The sequence below is a fragment of the Papio anubis genome, chromosome 14, assembly GCF_008728515.1.
Source record: "Papio anubis isolate 15944 chromosome 14, Panubis1.0, whole genome shotgun sequence".
In the NCBI taxonomy this organism is placed as follows: Eukaryota; Metazoa; Chordata; class Mammalia; order Primates; family Cercopithecidae; genus Papio; species Papio anubis.
The window spans coordinates 59394509-59416729 of record NC_044989.1 but is presented as its reverse complement, the minus strand read 5'-3'; the positions used below and the strand labels follow the sequence as shown (position 1 = coordinate 59416729).

Below are 22221 nucleotides of genomic sequence, written 5' to 3'. Positions count from 1 at the left end.
TATTTAAGTCCTGGTGATTTTGTTACCTTTGATGTTATACCCGCTATCAACATTTGGTGAGAAGGGAGGGTTTCTTCCCAGAAATATTAACTTTCTTTTTTTCTACATTGTTAGCACTTACTCTTTCTTCAACTTGGAGCTTAAGATTTATCTCTTCCCAATGAACACCTCTATGAGGTCGTAGGAAACAAGTACGTGTGGAGTCATATAGAGATAGAGCTGGATTTCAATTCAACACTTTGTTACTTACTATGTTATCTTGCACCGTTCACTCAAACTTTCTGAGACTCAGTCAATCAGTAAATGGGTATTAGGCAACTGCTTCCAAGTTCTATTGGGAGGATTAGATGATATCATTGATGGAAAGCATCCAGTGTGTTTTTAGATAGATCTCATCTTGTGTTGACTCCCGGGTCAACATTAAGTACTTCTTCCTGTATGGTACATCATACCTATCACAGATCCCAGATAACTGGAACAGTGACATAAGGACACCAGGCCATAAAAATAATTCAATGCGTTTAAGCGAGAGTTACCAGTTTTATTCAGCTGCATTTTAGGGGACAGTCAGAAAATGTGCTAGTGAGGTGGGCTAAAACCAAGTTGGGATAGGCATTTTAGATTAAATAAAGAAATTTGACTTACTGTTATGTCTTAGAATTCCTGGAGTAGATATGTGAGCTTTCCATTTTCTTTAGATAAAACGTAATTAAACATCTTAAAGCACCTCAGCTTAATGTACACAGAATGGTGACATGTTGCCAAAGAAAGCTTTGGAACTTTGTTGCCTACAACTATGCGACAGCTTAGTAACCAAAGCATGCTTGCTATTACATCAATGATAAGTTCTGAATAAATTAACTACATCCAACATGGCATAATGCTTTGGATCATGCAAGTGAGACTATCATATTCATAATTATCATTTTCCCCCAAACTAGACAAACTGTTTTATAGGATTTTTCTTAGTGCTTGTGTTTCAAAATGAAATTCTTACCAATTTGGGATACTAATGATTTAGCCATGTACCAAGTTGGAGTTTCTCCAGTGTGCATGTGCTCCTTATGAAAATGAAGAAGGCAAGCTGCCAATCAAAAGACTAGTTGCAGGTTGCAGGCAAAGACCAGATTGGTGATAATTGCTGGCATGGTGCCTAGCACAGTGTCCCATACACAAACATGCTCAGAAAATGCTACTGGGTCCAGTCAAGACTTCCATATTCCAACTAAGAGCCCTCCCTTGAAGACATAACATTTGTTCAACCTAGAGTTGGAAGGAAGGCAGCGGTATGGACAATCTCCAATTAGCCAGAAGATTTTAATCTACTTTGCAGAACTAATCGAATGGTTGTGCTTCCCCAGTGTTCACGTGAATTGCACCCTAGCTGGAAGTTAACAGACTAAACAATAGCAGGAGCAATTAAGTGGATGTAAATGAATGTGATAGGCTAATTCTCACAAGGAGAACATCAATGTGTCGGTGTCAATGCACTGGTGCCCAGAATAAAGAAGGAATTGACTGGGATGAAGAAGGTAGCAATGAACAAGGTATAGCAATCTTGTAAGGACATACATTCCTCAACTAGATTAGTTTGGAAATGCTTCGGATATAAGCAGAAGGAATAAAAATAAGTAATGATAGCAGTTCTCTTCTACATATCCTCTTGTGGGAGTAAAAGAAAGAAAATACCACACTTTCACATAAATACATTCAAGGTATATTATACCTTATGGTGTACCTTAACTATGAAATAGATTGTTGGATACGGAATAGGGTAAAACACAAATCTACTTACAGTGAGGAGGAGGACATTTTCATGACCTGGGAAGCTGAGAATTCAAAAGAGGACAAACTTCCTTGGCCTTTTTCGTATTTGGAAATGGAAACTGATTGACAGAATAAGAAAGCTATAAAAGCTTATTGCTGCTGGGTTTCCGCAGAGTCTAGAAAGACAGAAGAAAATATGGCACAATAGCAAAACTTGAATTTTTGCTTAAGTTCTTTCCTTTAGCACTTCGATACTTTAGGGAAATCTCAACATCTATAGACTGGGGTGTGAGACTTGGAGAGAATGTGAAATTTGTAAAGATTATTTTACATGCTGCCCCAGAAAATTCCTTTTGTTTAAAGCATCTGAGAACATTATCTGATTTCATTTTTAGCTGTTTTGAAAGAAAAGAATCAGATGAATGCAATAGGTTCAGCCTGACACCCTGCCTTCTGTTTTTCAGGGCATCCTAAAGTTCCTCTGGAATGCACTGAGTGAGAGAGAAAGTTCTGTGTCAACTCTTCTGGCAGGGGTGAGTCTAAATCTACCTTTCCTCATAAATCTGCAGAGGACATTCCTGAATGTATTGACTCTCTGGTCCATGCTGAACATATCATAAATGGGCCTGATTACTATCATAACACATTGCCTGTCAAAAATCAAAGGATGGAAGAAGACAGTAAATCAGATGCATAAAGGAAGAAAGACAATCATAATGTCATAATACACTGTATGGTATATACAGTATTTTATTGAAGAATAGTTTCCCAATGGGCAACTGAGACATTAGAGTAAACCGTAAATAATCAAAATTAATAGATTGGTAGAATAAGAGAATGAAAAAACCCATCTATTGTCTGGAAAAGAAAAGTGGGTACATACAGAGTCTTTTTAGAGTATGTTCAGATGATTTAAAAAAGCATAATCAGAAATAAAAGTATTGTGTGAATATGAAGAATATTATTTATCATCATACTATGTTATATAAGCCATTATTGAAATTAAGCTATACATGAATAAATGGCATGCATAGTTTTAGTTCTTCACCTTTCTATAACTTTTTAAAATTGTTTAACAGAAACCTATAAGTTTTTGTTTCTGCCAAGATCAAGTCTATGACTTTGGCTACTTATGTAAATAAATTTTACCAGGAAAAGGTTAAACATGAACAATTGAATTATCAGAAAGAAATATAAATCTAAGTTCAGTTAAATTAGTTGTATTGACACAGGAGTTTTCTCGGTCACTTTGCCAGCCAGAGACTTTTGGCTGGTGATGCCCCTGCCCGGGCCTTGCTTAGCCCCAGGCCTGCCACAGGAGGTGTGCCACCCACTTGGCCCACCAGGCTATGCCTGGCTTGCACACTGGCTCAGCCTAGACCTGGCTTGGGCATGCCCCAGCCCACCTGTGTTACAGCTCACACTCGTGTTCGGCGGTTCCTGAGTTCTTGTCCCGTGTCCAAGAAGAATGAGGTTATGCTGACAATCAAAGGGTGAGGAAGGCAGATAAAAGTTTTATTGAGTGATAAAACAGCTCTCAGCAGAGAGAGGATGTGAGGGTGGCCCCCCACCTGAAGTCAGGTGGTCCCTCTCTCAGTGTCACTGGGTCTGGGGCTTTTATGTGGTCAGAATGAGGGAGTGCATGCTGACTGGTTTGTGAATATGCAAAAAAGGCTGAAACAAAGGCACCACTCAAAGGTGGGCATGACAGTGTGAAAAAACAATTAGGGAAGGGTAGGTATATGCAAGGTATATGTAAAACAGGTGAAGGGTGGGGATCAATCAGAGAAAAGCACACCAAATGGGAAGAGAGGTTCTCAATCTGGTCCATGGATTTACTTGGGACTTGTGGCTAGGCATTAAACTGTCCTTGGCTTGAAGGTGGGATTTTACCAGGGACCTGCCCTATCTGCCTAGGATTTTCCTGCCTGCTGCCGCTATCAGTGTCATTGACCCAATTCCAGTCTTTTTGTAGACAAAGCCTACAAAACAGTATTAAGGACATTTTACCTGACAGGTTTAGATAGAAACATTACAAATTAGCAACTCCTTTCCAATAAAGCAAGAAATGAAACAATGAGTAGCAAAAGTTGAGCTATTATGCCTCAGTGATTTAAATTGAACTAAGAATTTTTTGAGACACAAAATCTTTAAGGTTGTAATGTAACAACCTAGTGAACCATCTGACTTGTATGTTTATTTGAAGGCTAAGCTAGTACTTGCATATGGGCTGGCAGGAGGAAAGGAAAGTGTAAAGTAAAAAGTTCAAGCAGCTTTCAAAATTATTTGCCGATAAGTTTAACACATCCATACACTGTAAAATACTAGAATTGTTCTTATGAGAAGAAAATGTGAAAACAAGGAAGCATCAGTAATAGGGTCCTATAAAATAAACAGTATGCATTTAAAAGGCAAGAAAGAATCATGGCATAAATTTGACTCCATGGAGATAGATTACTGGTTTTGTCTGAAAGAAGGAGGCAGTGCTTTAGACATACCTGGTATTATGAAACAAATGTGGAGTTTGAGGAACTATTAATCTATTTTTCCATGATTTACAAATGCATATTTTTATGGAAGGAACTTTTTCTTTCTGTGTACAAATTAGATAAAAATGTATTTGTTTTATGCTAACAGTGAGTTAGGAAGGTAGAACCAGGTAACCTTATACTTTTTTTTTTTTTAAGTAAAAGAAATACCAGCTCAAATGATCAACTTGTAGCCATGTTCTTGATAATATTATGAAAATAACAAATGGTATGATAGAGATTTTAAAATAAATTTTGTTTGCTGATTCCTAATAACAAGTAAAGAACATGGTCTCCTTTTGTCCTAATACATTTTCCTTAGTTTCTGACTTTTGGCAACATCTCCAGATAGTCAGCAGGGAATGGATGGGAAATTAAAGACTCATATCCTAATTTTATTGGAGGAGAAGATGTTTTCACTGACGTGGAATTATACAGTTTAGTCACAGATAAAAATCTGGTTTCATAGCATCTAATTTGATTTTTACGAAAGGTGTGAGCATTCTTTGCTTTTGACAAAAACAACGTGAAATATCTTGCATGGTAGAGCTAACTTGTATGAATGGTATACATTGTTCCAGGAGCTATTCTAGATATTCGATGTGCACCATTCTATTTTGTACTTATAATAAGTCAATAAATATTTAAGATAAAGGGCTTGTTAAAGCTCTTCCTACCAGTGAAGGGCAAGGACCAAGATTCCAACAGGTGAACTGCCCACTAAAAGGATGTTATGAAGTCTCTAATGGTAATATGCATAACTATGGAACAGAATAAATTAAATGGAGTAATGTTATTATCAGATAATTTTTGTCACTTTTCCATCAACCCATAAACGTCTTCTCTACAGAATTCTTGTCATTTGACAAGTATTTTTGGTATTAAAAAGAACAATTTTATCATGACTAAAAATGGATCAGAACTTGAATACATCTTTTTTTTTAGGCCCAAATTCCAATTCCTATCTTAATACAAAGAATATGAAGGAAAGGAAAGAAATGAAAGAACAACAGAATGAATGACAGGGGAACAGAAAAGGTGAAGGGAGGGAGGGAGGAGGTGAAAGAGAGAGAGAGAGAGAAGAAAGCGCCTAGGTAAAATCTGTGGTCATTATAAATGTTTTTGAAACTGTTTCTAGACATGGAAAGAAATGGGTGCATTTTCCTGACAATGATATATCTATTAATATATCTAGTATATCTATATGCTACATATATTCAAGGAAGATGAACAGGAATTAACAGCAATATTTGGCCATGAATGCTGAATACTAGTCTATGCAGTCTTTGATCTTTGTCAGAGATAAAGTAATTAAACAAATTATTAAAGGTAAAATGATTAGGTCGGGCATGTGCAGATACATTTTTCCACATCTCCATGGTCAGTTCACACCAGGGTTCAGGGGAGCACAGGCCATTGGTAAAGTCCATCCCTAAGAAGATGGACCTACACAGGCCCTACAGTGGGTTTGAGGCCATATAGGCAGGGAATTTGGGGATCTATTATATTTACAGCATGACCTAGAAGGGGGCAAATGTCCGGGATTCAGGTGAGAATGTCTGTTGGTTCTTTGGATATTATCCCTTAAGGAGGACTGAAAAAGGTCAGAAAAGAAAAGAAAAAAAAAAGGCCCCAGAAAAGCACAGGGCTCAAGGCAAGGACAGCTTTTGCCTAACTGTAAAACGGCATTGCAAAGAATAGTATTTAAAAAAAATGCTCTTCTATAATCCATAGATCCTGTTTTGGCACCAAAGTTCCTCTTTGGTGCTCCACTTGACCCATAGCATTACACAACCTCCTTAGGTGGCCCCATTCACATTGAGGCACATGGAAGCCTTGCATTAGGCATGGTTAGGTCACTAATAAGAGTCCCTAAAAAGAGGCTAGGATTTTGAATGTTCATCTTTTGCACTTTTGAGTAGCTAAAAGCTTTTTTTAAACTCTCATTCAGTCCAGTGTCTCCACATAGATTCAAATTGCCATAAAGCAAAGGAAAAAATTTGAGACCCCCCTTCAACTGATTTCTCCATTGCCTTCACAAATACATATGCACACGTGCACGCACACACACACAGGGTTTAACTAGCTATTCAATACTGTCCCAATTAAAAGTTGAATGCATCAGCAAATTGAACCCTAGAAGCTAGTTAGTTCTGTGCCTCAGTCTACTCACCTAGCTATAGAGCTTACTTCATCAGAAAACTCTCTCTCTGTTCAAAACAGAGAGCTTCCCTCTGCAAACTCACTCTACAAAGTGCATTAGACTCCACATCACATCTATGCTCCTTCAGCCCTAGTGGATAGAACAAGTTTCTCTGAGAGGATCATTTCTGTTGACCGAACTTTAAGTTCTTTTCCCAGATCCCTGACATGATTTGACTGAATTTCTTGAAGCTTTTGTGTGTAAAGGTTGCAGAATGTCAATTCTCTAGTGACGGGATTTAGAAAAAGGAATGAAACCCAGAGACTTTATTCAGAGCGTGTGAGGAACCACCTTTATTACTAAGTATTTCATACAATGGTATTAAAGCTATTTGCCATGCTTTTTTTTATCCAAGGGTTTGACACAATTTCTTATTGTGCAGATAGCTGCTCCTAAAATTAAACCAATAACAATCAGTAGCATGTTATTGAATGAGAGTTTTGGGTCTCTAGTGACTAAACTTAGGTGTACCGATTACTACTTCTGAGTAACTAATGCAAAATGTAGTGGCATAAAGTGGTCACCTATCATGTTCATAGATCCTCTGCATGAATTTATGGCAGAGTTGGGATGGCTTCTTTCTGTTCCATGATGTTTGAGGTCTTAACTAAATTGCTGGGTACTAGAAGCACTGGAGCTCCCTTATCACTTCGTGTGGTCTCTCCAGCGAGGAGGCTCCAAGGTAGCCAGACTTGTTACACGTCAGTTCTGGGCTCTCAAGGTCTGACTTCCAAGGGAGAAATCTAGGAGGAAGCTGTGTTACAGGTTTTGTAATCTACTCCCAGAAGTCACTAAGGGGCACTTCCACCACAGTATTTTTGATTGAGGCAGTTATAAAAATTTGCCCCGGTTATGGTGAAAGAATATAAATACCACTCTCAATGGAGGATTCTCAACAATTGTGCCAACATTTTAAGAACATGTGGAAGAGAATATATATCAGTGCAGCCATGTTTGGAAAATTCAGTCTGCTGCACTGTGTCTATGTTACACAAATGAAGATATGAATATGAGTTGGTCATTTCAACTTCATATGCAGTCTTACCTGCCATAGAAAATGAAATCCATGCATTCATTACACAGATGCATAGAGTGCATCTTTTTTACACAATGTGGTTTCAAGATAGAATGTTTTAACTTGTACCCTGAAGGAGCTCATATTTATAGATAAATATATGAGAAAAGAGAAAGAAAATATAGAAAATGGCAACTTAGCACAGAAGGTTTAAGTCTTAGGGAAGGTATTTAGTATTATCAGGGTTTTGAGAAAGCAGAGGCTACTACTGGCTGAAGAAACAGTAAATGCTGCATGGGGTGTGGAGTATTAGAACTAAGACTGGAAAGTTTAGTAAGATTTCCACAGAAGATGCTGAGAGACAAGCATTGAAAGTAAGGAAATAAAAGTTTGATTCAAGAAATTGACCAAACCTAGTACATTATCTGAAACTCCAAGGCCCCTTTAGAGCTACAGATTCTACACCCTACTTCTAGAGTATTTTAATTTATTAAATTCCTCTCCCCCAGGACCTTTTGATGATCAATCAGATTTTGAAACCACTGAGGTATAGGATATACGCAGATGGAAATAAAGATGTCTGTAAGAAAGATTAGAATCAAATCATAGGAGACTTAAATGAATCAAATGGTCTGCAATAGAATCTGATGATTATTTCACTTATATTTATTAACTTATCAGAGCACCACACTTTCCAGCTAAATGCTGCACATTTGTGGTAAGTCAGATTATAAATCAGTAAATAATAAATAATGACAGCATTAAGTACTTGATGATACATAGGCAAGCCTACAGTGTAACTTTAAATTACGATTTTTTAAAACATGGAATTTAGAGTCAGGAGAAAGCTTAGTAGTCCTTCAGTTTCTTTCCCTAAGTTCACAACCTTATTTAATTCTTCCCCAAAAGTGTATATAAAATTCCTTTCTATTTTGCATGGAGGAGACTTCAGAAATTCATTTCACAGGAAAGTTTCAGTGGAGACACATTTTGTGATATAGAATGAAAGGTGCCTTATGCACACAAGATGTTATACCTATAATATTGCTGTCATATTATTTATAAACCATAGGCTTTTCATATCACTTTTATGCACTGGTAGATTTTGGCAGTTCTATGGTTTCCTTTGATATATAATTTATTGTGTCAACTAATCCTGAAAAAAAAATCCACAATAAATAGATAAATTGATGATCATCCAGCAGAACTATACAGTACGAAATGTAAGTTCATTTGCAGAAAAGAAAAGCTATATAAGAAGCAGAACCATTGTTTGTCAGTTTTGAATTGCCAGATTTGTTCTTTGCCAAAATTTCTAATTTCTAATTAGGATTGTAGGTACTATTTCTCTCTCTCTCTCTCTCTCTCTCTCTCTCTCTCTCTCTCTCTCTCTCTGTGTGTGTGTGTGTGTGTGTGTGTGTGTGTATGTATCTTTGTGTCTCTGTCTGTCTCTCTCTCTCTCTCTCTCTCTCTCTCTCTGTGTGTGTGTGTGTGTGTGTGTGTGTGTGTGTTTCTCTCTCAGAATGGCATCTGTGAGTCTCTTTTGATAATGAATACGCCAAGGGGGCCCAGAGTTAAGTCTAGGCCTCAGAACTAGGAACATTTCCATCAAAGATGGTTTGTTAATAATAAAGTAAGGAGGGAAAAAAGCTATTTGCTTCTTTTGTGGCTCTGACCCTCCCTTGGTCCTGCCAGGCCTGCCTGAGCATCAGCAGAGTTCAGTGGTAATTAAAGCAACAGTGTTGTGAAAAAAGTGTGAATTACTTTTACGGGAAGACTTGGATGTTGCTACTGACTGACAAAGCACAGCGGGGGACTCTGCTGGATATTAAAGAGTGATGGTAGTCCCTGTATTGTAAGGTGGCTTTTCAGCACAATGCAAAATTGTGACTTTTCACAAGTTGATATCTCTGGAACCATTCGAGTTATCAGCTTAAAATTTAGATATATATTTTTTCCCCTTGGCAAGCCTGTGGAGCAAAACTATGTCACATTTCATGAAATGCGATATGGTGGTTGGAATTATGGAGAGCTAAAGTATATTTTCTTCCTTTTCTTCCCCTGGATTTTGACTCTATCATGGAATTATTTCAACCTTGAAGATTGCAGAAAATAGTGAGGAAAAAGCTATAAAGGGATCATATGTTCAACCCTCTCTTGGCAAGTTATTTCAATGTCAACTATCTAGGCTTTCTGTTTCTGTCATTTTTTTAAAAAGAAAGAAGTGCAGACCAGCACTCTGTTGACAATGCCAAGAAATGCCAACTCTGGGCTCTCAGCACTGATGTATAAATACCCAGAAGGATGGTGGGTTCCTCCCACCACACCCAGCCAGGAAAAGTTCTGATCTTACTCCTGTCACTGCCAATCTTGGTCAGCCAACTCCTACACAGGTATAATATTAATGTTGATTCTGCTCCTAATCCAGTGAGAAAAAACGTCCTCAACCAAATCCAACAAACCAAATTTGTGGATGTGAATCAAGAGGATAAAATAGCCCAATAAACTATTAATCACTTTTCATTTTATAAGCTAACAGACACTATCAGTATTCCTGAATCAGGTTCACAGAGAACACGTGGAATTCTATGTAAAGACATCATCAACAAACCAGGGAAGACTGCAACTGGTAAGATGCAACTGAAAAGTGATGGGAAATACATATGTTATATGAGCCTGTATTAGTGATATATCACATAACCAATGAATAATATATCATGTAACATGCAAACGCTCTTTCATGTTTATCACTTTCTCCCTGAAGTAAGTGGGTTGAGATAGTGAGTAAAATTCCTATGCTTGGTATATTTTTGGTAACCCTACCCACATCTGACCACAGTGGGACCTTTTGTGGATCGATGGACATAGCAAAGCAGAAGGCAACGGAGTATGGTGAATAAGAGCTCACCCACACACTGTGCAACCCCAATTTCTCCATGTGCAAAAAGGTTGTAATAAGCATTCCCAACTTATTTTAAAAATTAAGTGAATTAATATATTAAAAATAGTTTAGCAAAATGCCTGACATTTAGGAGTAATTAATAAAAGCTAACCGTTACTATCATCATCATCAAACAAGGTGTGAGAATGATGCAAGGTGATCCAAGGAATCCCCTTTGCTTTTAGATATACTGATTCTGTGTGATTTGTCAAGCAATGGGGTAATATTTTTTAAGTAGCATGAGGTCATAAAATGGCATTTAGGGGATGAGGCTGTGACATGCCAAACAATAGATGGTTTAAATAGACAACAATGATATAAACAGAATAACTGGGGTGCTCAAAATGACATTCTTTCACCCCACTAGTGCAAAGTTTAATTAGTATGTAAATGGCATACTCATTTAAAATTGACATAATGCCACCTCTTTTCATGCCAAGCTGTCAGGGCCTATGAAACTGTAAAATTCCTGACACTAAACATTTGTTGTAAACTGATCCTTCCAAAAGTAACTTAACTAAAGCTGAAAAGGCAGGAAAGGTGATAATCACTTTTTTTTTAAAAGCTACTTCTTCATTCTTTCTTTCAGAGAAAAAGGCCCAAATTGCTTTTGGGGAGAGATTCACCACATTATATTGGGCTGAGGGCATATTCTGTGAAAGAAAAAAAATACATGAACCACCAACCCCAGAGTGATGAAAAGCAAAACGGGTGAGGAAAAAAATACCCTCAATTGACATAGCTATTTTCATCACATCAAATCAGCCATCTGTTCTTGACATAGTTTATTATCATTAGGAAGATTTTCTCAATTCAGACATGGTGATGAGGAAAGATGAAGAATTAACCAGATAAATAGCCAATTTGGAAAATTCAGGCTGAGACCCTTTTCCTCAATTTCCATCCCCTCCTTTCTCCCTGCTCCATCATCACACTCCAATTATTCCAAGAAAAGCTTCAATGACATGATTAGACATGTTTATGGTGGTGTTTTTCTCTCACTTGTATAGGCATAACAAACTGAACACACTAGGTATCGAATGACACAAAGGTGATCGACATTGTACAAAAAATAATAATTTCCCATTGTCAAAAATGACTGCATAAACTTAGAATGACAGGTGGCTACAGTTAAGGGTGAGGGAATTAAATACTCTGAATTGAAGTATAAAAATGCTGATGTTTTCCTCCCAGAATTTATTCATTAGAAATCCATCAATTTACCTTGGGATAAGAGTGTTTAGAGAAGAAAATTTTCTTTGAAATCATCACGAAGTAATTCCAACAGCTCTGTGTGAGATAATCTGGAAGGAAAAAGTAAATGTTGGAAACTAATAATAAAAAGAAAATATTTAAATCCAATGCTTGATATCAACTTCATAAAGTGAAGTCGGAAATTCACAAAAGTTAAGCTCATACATTTAGGTGAAAAAGTTAAAAGAATACTTGACAAATATCAACACAACTATTTAAAAAATTATTCAAGCTGGTTATTTTATTTACATAATGTCGAAAACAAGTGTGAGTCTCCCTCAAATAGTTTACAAATTCATGTTAGATTTATAAGAATCTAATTAACAGATTTTGAATTATACTTGAAAAAATATCTTTTTGATTAAAAACTTAAAAATGTTAAGGGAAGTAACTATTAAATCATGCAGACTCCACAAAACAACTTTCACTCTAACCCCTAGGTTATTTTGTGTATATATATCTGTCTTTGATTACATTCCTGTGGTCTCTTATTCTGATCTTTTATACCTAAATATCTGATTTACAACTAATTGTCAAAAAAGCAACTTTTTATAACTCTTCATTCCTCATCATCTCTTTGAGTCATCATTGTTGCTAGACCTTTTTTTTGTTGATACTCTCTTTTCTTAATTTCATCTTTGTCATGGGATATTAATTATCTTCATAACTCACTTAGTATGCTCTTGGTTTTCTTTGTTGCTCCAACAAAGCTAAATATGGACATAGTCATTCCACCACAGTATTCGTCAATTCAACAAATGTCTATTGAGACCCTACTGCAAACCAGGTGCTGTGCTCGCTCCTGGGGGTACAGCAGAGAATCAGGCACGCATGATCCTTGCCCTCATGAAGCTTAAGTTTCTAGACTAGAAGTCAATAAACTAAAGCCTCCAGGCCAAATGCAGCTGGTCACCTAGTCTTGTAAATAGATTTTTCTTGGAACACAGCCATGCCAATTCATTTAAATATTGTCTACAGCTGCTTTTGGGATACAATGGCATGGTTAATTAGTTGCAGCAGAGACCTTTAGAACACAAAGCCTGAAATGTTTATTCTCTGGCTCTTTACAGAAAATGTCGGCTAATTCTGGTTGACTCTGATCCACCTTCTACTGTGGCAGCTCTTCAATCTTTATCTTGGAGAGTACATTCTTGATTTCTTATTGTTTTAATCACTTCTACAAAAATGATTTCATAACCTTTAGTCATAGTCACGATCTCTCTTTTGAACTTCAATCACATATTTCTAATTGCCTATTTAACATTTCCTCCCTTGCACACACACACTGGTGAGTAAACCACCATTATTTCAACATACCTAAGATTGAATTTATCTTTTTCCCAAAGCCAACTGTGTTCTACCATCAATCTCCCAATCACTAGGACTTAAGATTTTGGAGTCTCTCATTTTCTTCTAACATCTAGGTGAAAAAAAGTTTTAAAACTTTAAATATTCTTTGTATCTATCAACTAATATTTGTCTCTACTGCCACTACCTAGGTTTGAACCTCAAAATCTTACATTTGGATACAGTAATAATCAATCTCCTTATAGTTAATCCATATATCTCCAATGATCTGTCAATCAGTCTCCCTGAGACATCACCTTGTATATGTCATCAAAATCCATAGTAGCTTCCCATTACCAAGATACGGATTCTCAATCTGTAGCTGGGGCTTTCTTTTGTGGGAATGCTACAAAATGACTTCAAGGGGCCCATAAATCCCATTAAATACACCAAGAATTCCCTGGAGGTTGAATAAATAAGTACCCTGAGAAGATGTATCACTATCTATTTTTCAAATGTACACAGATGTTCTTCCAATAATTAAAAAGTTCAGCCTGGGCAACGTGGTGAAACCCCATCTCTACAAAAAAATATAAAAACTAGCCAGATGTGGTGGCATGCGCCCACAGTCCCAGCTACTCAGGTGGCTGAGGTGGGAGGATCACTTGAGCCTGGGAGGTTGAGGCTGCAGTGAGCCGAGATTGCATCACTGCCCTCCAGCCTGGGTAACAGAGAGACCTCGTCTCAAAAACAAACAAACAAACAAACAAACAAACAAACAAACAAACAAGCAAGCAAAAAACACAAAATACAAGGTTACTTTTATAAGTTACTGATATGGTTTGACTGTGCCCCTACCCAAATCTCATCTTGAATTGTAGTTCCCATAATTCCCACGTGTTGTGGGGGGGACCCAGTAGAAGATAATTGGATCATGGGGTCAGTTTCTCCTATACTGTTCTCATGATAGTGAATAAGTCTCATGAGATCTGATGGTTTTATAACGGGTTTCCCCTTTCGCTTGGCCTCATTCTTTCTTGCCTGCTGCCATGTAAGGTGTAACTTTACTCCTCCTTGCCTTCTGCCATGATTGTGAGGCCTTCCCAGCCGTGTGGAACTGTGAGTCCATTAAACCTCTTTTTCTTTATAATTTACCCAGTCTCAGGCATGTCTTTATCAGCAGCATGAGAACAGACTAAAACAGTTACCAATTTCATTGTAACTTTCTTCTCATTCTCTATTTTCCCAAGCAATTGATTCTAAAAGTGCAACTATTTTTTTTCTGTATTTTGTAATCAAATGGTCTTCTATTGGCCATTAAATGCCTACTCTACCATGAGGAAGGGTCTGTTAATTTACAAGAAAACTATGGGAGCCTAAAACCTCAGCACTTGGAGGGGAATGTAAAAGGCTTAAAAACTCTTTAAATACAACTTTGTCTTTTCCTCTCTCCTTGGATAAGAGCTATGGATTTGGAGGATTTTGTGAGGTACAGGATGACCTTGGAAAAATAGATGGCTGTTTAACTCAGTTTTAGACTTCAAAGAAAAGGAACTTGAGGGCTCCTGGTGGTTTCCACACTGTCTGCCTCTGCTGGTTACAGACCATGAGCATATTAGGGTTCTGGAGAGAAGGTTTAATAAATGATATGCATTTGGCATCCATGTCTTCCCAGGCATATTTCCTGAAAATCCAAAAGAGGTGGTGGAAAAGTGAACGTAAATACAGATGTATAGCAGGGGAAGGAAATTACTAAAATCCATATCCACATTTTTGACCCTGCAGTACCTGTGTCTTTCAGCTTAGCCCTTGTTCCTAGTTGTAGTGGTTTTTTTTTTTCTCCCACTACCTCCCTATGTACTATTTGATAAGTGATGGCAGTTCTCCTGTTTCCTGGAATATTATGTCATGGCATCCCTGGAACCCAGTGCAGTGCCATCAACCAGCAAGCAGAGAGCAACTAAAAATTGTGTGTGTTGCCATTATCCAGTAGCTGCAGAATAATCATAAAGCTCTTATTTTTCCTCATGTATGAGTCATTTGTCAGGGTGAGTACTCAGGCCAATTTACATATCTCAGAAACCTCTCTGACATCACAGAACTTAGAGGGAGGTAAACTGGGGGAGGGGGAAAAGATGTGGCTACAGAATTGTCAACTAGTAGTTGATTAACTTTGAGCTAGGTAATTTCTCAGAATTTTAGTCCTCTCTGTGGTAACATGGAATAATATCTACCACCTCATTGCAGTTATAATAACTAAAGGAAATAAAATATAAAAGGATTTGGCATGGTACCTGATACATAGTTGGCAACCCAACAGTTGTTCTTAGAGGAGGGAAGAAGAGAAGGGGGTATGGATCTAAAATGATGCCTGTTATATATATTCCACCTGGTTTAGTATATGTCTGAATTACATTTGGCTTGGGATTACATTCCAAGGATATCCATAGTAGGGGAGGTTGCTCTGACACAGTCAAAGAGAATTATTGGGTCTGGGAGTGATTAACCAGGAGTGAATTAACATTTATGGCGCTCCTATTACATAGCCAATTTAGTGGGCATCTTATATATTTTTTTTATTTCATGCTCACATCTGCTCTGACACAAATGTTAATTTTTGTGTGTGTTTCTGACCATAAGAAGAATATGACCAGAAAAGGTTTGAAACATTGCTTGCGTCCACAGTTACTTATCAGCAGAGGGAAGACTTGAAATCAGTTCTAGGTGACTCTAGAGTTTTTCCACTCTTTCTCAATCACCAGGATGTCTCTTCTAATAATTTTTTATGTCTTGTCAAGTCACTCATCAATTTTCATGAAGACCACTGCCCAACTAGGGTGTGTATTATTATCTTTTTCTTCATTCCAACAAATTTCATTTTATTAATAAAAAAGGTAGCAAATGTTTACAAAAGTTAAGTCCACATATTTGGAATGATAATTTTTGGAATGTCTGAAAGAACAAGGACTATCCTAAGAGTAAGTGTGGCACTTATTCTCAGACACTTTAGTAGTCACCCAACTACCTAGCATGAATATGGGAGCTTGGCCCATCATGGGAGCCAGGACTGCTGCAATTCGCTTTGTGCCTTTGGCCTCATTCTTTGAGTCTGTCAGAAATATAACTTTGATTTCTAGAAAGTCCAATTTCTTCTCCTCACTTGCTATCGTAGATAATTGGAAGAAATTGTTTACAGCCAGGACTTGCAGGGTGCAGCTCTCAAAAACTGGCTTATATATAAGTAAATAGTAGCAAAATAAGGATAAAATGATGACATTCTTCAAGTAACAGATTTAGGTTATTGAAAATGATTATTTCTGTTTGCCTGCAACTGTAAAAAATCAGTTTCAGATCATAGCTTTTCTTTTATATGGTAAATGATGAATGACCATTTAAACATTGACCCATCTACTAACCAAGATGTTAAAAAATAAATAAAAACTTACTGTGCTAAAAGGGAATTTGAAGACTAAAATCACCTGATTTTTCAACTCACTGATTACATCATGGGGACATTCATTTGTCTTTACTTCAACTCTGGAATTGCATAAAATATATTTTCCCAACCAAGAAAATCCAGCCCTTTAGCTTCTGCATATTATATTTTTTCTGAATTCTGTAAATATGTTTTTCATCCAAGTTAGTATACCCTTTTAGACTTTGGAAATTGTGATGTCAAATCTAACTACTTGAATTAGTTTGTTCTCACGTTGCTATGAAGAAATACCCGACTGGGTAATTTATAAAGGAAAGAGGTTTAATTGACTTACAGTTCCTCATGGCTAGGAAGGCCTCAGGAAACTTACAATCATGGCAGATGGCATCTCTTCACAGTATAGCAGGAGAGAGAATGAGTGCCCAGTGAAGGGGGAAGCCCCTTGTAAAACCATCAGATCTCATGAGAACTAACTCACTATCACAAGAACAGGATGGGGAAACTGCCCCCATGCTTCAATTATCTCTACCTGGTCCCTCCCACCACATGTGGGGATTACAGGAAATACAATTCAAGATGAGATTTGTGTGGGGACACAGCCAAACCATATCAGTACCTATTAAAAGCTCTCACAAAAGTAGGAATATTCTTCTTTGAATATGTATTTTGCCAAAAGAACATATAAGAATTGTATTTGCTTGCAAGGGTGAGGATGGAATGGGCATGAGAAGAGTCAAAGCAAAGAGGAAAGACATAATAGCACTGAGCAAGAAAAAAAACCTATTTTTGTAAGCATTTATTATTGCTTTTGTATTATTTTTTACTCTTTACAAAAATAGAACTATCTCGTGTTCAGTTTTTACTTAACTTCAACAACACTAGAAATATACTGCCTTACTGCTAAAACATTTAAAAGAGAGAAAAAAAAAGAGAGGGGAAATGAAGGAAAGTAAATAATTTTTCTGGCATCACAGGAAAAAGAGAACTTGACTTAAAATTTTTCACTGAGTACCATTTGCTTATTTGCAATAAGTAATTCTTTTGAAGAAAAAATTTCTAAATTCAACCAATTCAGTATTTTTCTTCCTTAGGTTCAAGTGCTATGAGATAGATATTTCAGTTTTAGAAAAGAGTTACTAGCCACCACCCCTCTCCTTTCCAGAGCAGCAAAAATTCTGCCAAATTCATTATTTTCCCCCATTAGCCTATGGTCCTTAAATTAATTTCCAAAGAGTTAGATAAATACCATTGCGTAATTAATGACAACTTTTACTCCCTATTGACTTCTTTATTTTTATTTTTGAGACAAGGTCTCACTTTGTCACCCAGGCTGGAGTGCAGTGGAGCGATCTTGGCTCACTGCAGCCTCGACTTCCCTGAGCTCAATGATCCTCCCACCTGAGCCTCCCATGTAGCTGGGACTACAGGCATGTGTTACTCCACCCAGCTCATTTTTTCTTTTTCTTTTTTTTTCGTAGAGATGGAGTTTCACCACATTGTGCAGGCTGGTCTCAAACTTTTGGACTCAAGCAATCCTCCCACCTTTGCTTCTCAAAGTGCTGATATTACAGGCATGAGCCATCACTCTTGACCTGACTTTATTTCTTAAATAAGAATGCAAATCTATATCCCTATCTAGGTATTAAAAGATGGTAGAGCTAAACTAAACATTACACCCAAAGAAAACTGATTTATCTTCATTTTTAGATGCATGCATTTATCAGACTACAATCACCTCTGTTTAGTTCTACAACAGCATGAATTCCAAAGGGCAACTAAAATGTTTGAAGAAAAGGCAATTAAAGGACCTATGGAAACTCTCTCCAGTATGGATGGATTATATTTTGGGTTTTTAGCTAATATTCTATCTAATACTGGGTTTAATTTACCTAATATCCACAGCTTCAAATCAAAGTTGAAAAATTCACTTGTTAGTCGCATTTACATAACTGCTATAAAAACTGACCATTAGCTAGGTGTCATAAAACCTTTCTCCTTTCTTATTGATAACTGGGGTAATAAATTACTTAAGCTTAGATATCTCTCTCTCTCTACCTCTCTCTCTCTCTCTCTGTCTCTCTCTCTCTCTCTCACACACATACACACACACACACACACACACACATCCCTTTGTGTTATATGATTCTTCTACTAAGAGCAGTGAGTGTATCCAACTCTGATAATTAAGTGTACCACACATGGATCGCATCTAAACTTCTGAGTATTTATTCATCAGGATGAATAAAATACGTATCACCTGGACAGTACTGGATCTCAATTATTCAGTGTAGATATGTTTCTTGAAATTCCACCTTCTAATAAGATGTAAAGAATTTGGCCTGACTCTTTTATATTACATTTAAGGGTATTTGGAAAACTCTAAATTAAACGAAGTAAAGCAAGTGTTTTTTTTCTACTGAGCTTCTCAGAGAAATGTATATATTTTGTGTAAATTCCTAATAGAAATAATATGTTAATTTATTTTTAAAAGCATGCAGAAAAGCACAGGAATCATGTGTAAAATTATGTAAATCCCACCACTCTAAACTAGGCATCCTTAACTGTAATGGGACCTCATTCTTATATGTTTATTTGCATATAAATATATTGAAATACATACTAGTTTCCTATTGCTGCTGTAACAAATCACCACAAATTAAATGACTTAAAACAACACAAAATATTATTTTATAGTTCTGTAGGCTATAAATCCCAGGGGGCTAAAACCAAGATGTCAGCTTCCTTTCTGGAAGCTTTAGGGGAGAAATTAGTACTTTCGGCTGTACACCTTCCTAACTTTGTGGCCACTTTTGACCTTAAAGCCAGTGAGGGTAGTTCAGACCTTCTCAGGTTGCATCACTCTAACTGTCTGCTTCCCTCTTCCATTTTTAAGGACTCTTGTGATTATATTGGGCCTGACCAGGCAGTCCAGAATATCTAACTTAAAGTTAGCTGAGTAGCAGCAACTATAATTCTATTTACAACCTTAATTCCCATTTGCCATGTATCATAACTCATTTATAGATTCTGGAGTTGACAATGTGACATCTTTGGGGATACATTAGTCTGTTTACAACAAAAGATACATATTTATATGTATATATACATGCACATGTACACACAGATATATAAAATCATTTTATTAAAATAAGATGCTAATCTACATGCTCTTTTTATTAAAAAACTACTGAATTAGTTGTATATGTTGGTGCAAAAGTCATTGCAGGTTTTGTCATTAAAGTAATGGCAAAACCTGCAATGACTTTTGCACCAATCTTTATAATTAAATCGCGTGGACAAACTGAAGAATTTTCTGAATACTAAATAAATATTTTTCATGTTGTATTATAATTTTAAAAATATATATCTAAGTCTAAAAATAAAATGTCATCAAAATAATAGGTGTTTGAAGTTATGTTTTAGAATGAGATCCAAATTTAGAAAGGGTTGACTTCCCCTTAGAAATAGACAAAAAAAAAAAAAAATTCCTACTGTCATTGTATTATTTTTACATGATCAAGGTATATAGCATTTAAACTTAGCCTTCAAAACGGAATTTCCAATATTAACTGAGGATTGTATTTACCTAAACAGTCACTTCCAATTATTTCTCCATTCTTGAGATATTTATTTTGGTTCTTCTCTTTGTTGTCTGGTACTCACTTTCATAAATTTCTTCATTTCAAGATGGGTTCATAGAGGTACTTCCCAAGTTCTTGTGTGCTTAAGAATATCTAGTTTTAGTTTTTATAGCTGAATTATGAGCATCTTGGGTCATACTTTTTTAATAGCAGGACTTTGTAGACATTGTTCTACAGTCTTCTGAAACTAAGTGTTGCTTGGTGAGATCTTAGGCTGGCCTCATTTTTTTAACGTGATAGTTTACTTGATTTTATTGTGTACAGAAATGACTAAAATAAAATCTTTTTTAAAAAAATTACTAGAAGTTTAATATTTTAAACAGGCTAAATTTTTGTCAGTTTTTTTTTTTTTTCCCCTGGAACATCATATCTTAATCAGTTATTTCGCTTAATTTCAGGGAAATTTTCCACTTTTACATTGTGAAATTCTTCTGGATATTCTAAAAGTTTTCTATTATTGGATGCCCACTATAAATTATATTATATCATCTTTATTTCTGTATAGTACATTATTTCTAATTGCTTTTATTGCTGTCTTTTCTTTCTGCACTTATTGTGAGTATCTTAAGATGTCTCTATGTCAGAAATTGTATACAGCTGTGTTTATAGGCCTGCAGGTTGAGTTTCTGGAAATGGGAAGGCTAAATTGAAGTGACTGATATAAGGGCTTGATTGTATAGTATCTTTGAAACTGTGTTCCCACATCAACACTGACAATCTAAATTATTTTCAGTTCTTAATAGTTTTACAGCAATTTTATGTATATTATCTCATTTAACCTTCACACAGTTCTGAGAGGTAGACAGGGAAATAGTATTCTCACTTTCTGATGTGTATAAGTGATCAGCTGAATCACTCTTTTATAATTAGAATATTAAATAATGTCAATATAAAACAAATTGTTCTTAAACTAATCCAATCTTTTTCTTCCTTGCCTATCTTCATGATAAAGAAAAAGCAACCCCTAATTTTCACTTCCACTCTTTCTGACTGCAATGAAAAATTCTGCTGCAGAGGTACATTTGGGGAAAGTTTTTGCTTCTCTATTAAGAGCAATGGGCAATGCTGGCATCTCAGTCTCCTTCCTTCTTCCTCAGTTTGACATGTACGCAATGTCAAGAGATGAGGCAGTAATTGTGGACTCATCAGTAAAAGGGCAAGAACAATTCAACTGATATTAGCTCCAACATGATTGAGTCATGGAACTAATGTCATCAGCTGCCTGCCTATCTCTGAACTCCTTATTACATGAGAAAAAGAAGTGTCTCTTTGCCTAAGTCATATAAATAGTATTTTATGTTACTTGCCACAAAAGCATTCCTAATACTATCAACTGATAATAATGTCAATGCAAGGAAATGATGATTTAAGCTCCAAATCATTATACATTTATCTTAAATTCATATAATATAGAAATAGTCTAGGTGTGGTGACTGACACCTATAATCCCAGCACTTTGGGAGGATCTCTTGACGCCAGGAGTCCAAGTTTAGCTGGAGCAACATAGCAAGACCCCATGTCTGCAAAAAAACTACATTACAAAATGGGCTGGATGCAGTGGCTCATGCCTGTAATCCCAGCACTTTGGGAGGCTGAGGCAGGTGGATCACGGGGTCAGGAGATCAAGATCATCCTGGCTAACAAGGTGAAACCCCATCTCTACTAAAAATACAAAAAATTAGCCGGGCATGGTGGTGAGCGCCTGTAGTCCCAGCTACTCGGGAGGCTGAGGCAGGCGAATGGTGCGAACCCAGGAGGCAGAGGTTGCAGTGAGCCAAGTTCGCGCCACTGCACTGCAGCCTCGGGGACAGAGCAAGACTGTCTCAAAAAAAAAAAAAAAAAAAAGCTGAGTATGGTGGCATGTGCCTATAGTCCTAGCTTCTCAGAAGGCTGAAGAGGGACAGGGGGTCAAATCTGCAGTGAGCTTTGATGATGACGCTACACTCCAGCCCGGTCAACAGAGCGAGACCTTATCACTGGAAAAAGAAATTGTTTAAATATAATAACAATCCTTTATTTCCCTGATAAATGGGAAGATTAAGTTCTTTCCTTCTTCCCACCATTGGGGACTAGGACGTCACCTAGGAAGAAAAAATATTTAGCATTTTAACTCATTGGGCAAGTATTCAAAATAAATTGTTCCAAGAAG

General features: G+C 36.7%; 1 long non-coding RNA gene across 3 annotated transcripts in view; it reads right to left on the bottom strand.

Annotated features, from left to right (window-relative positions):
- Positions 1-22221, bottom strand: part of LOC103876972 — a 202718-nt gene that overhangs the window by 10391 nt on the left and 170106 nt on the right. The window contains exons 6-7 of one of the 3 annotated variants that reach the window (XR_002516659.2): positions 11679-11758; positions 1796-1943 (exon numbers count right to left, since the gene is read on the bottom strand). This is a non-coding gene — a long non-coding RNA (uncharacterized LOC103876972). Of the gene's footprint in view, positions 1-645; positions 857-1795; positions 1944-11678; positions 11759-22221 lie in introns of those variants that run through there. The other 2 variants (XR_001894147.2, XR_636451.4) reach the window with 2 other exon arrangements.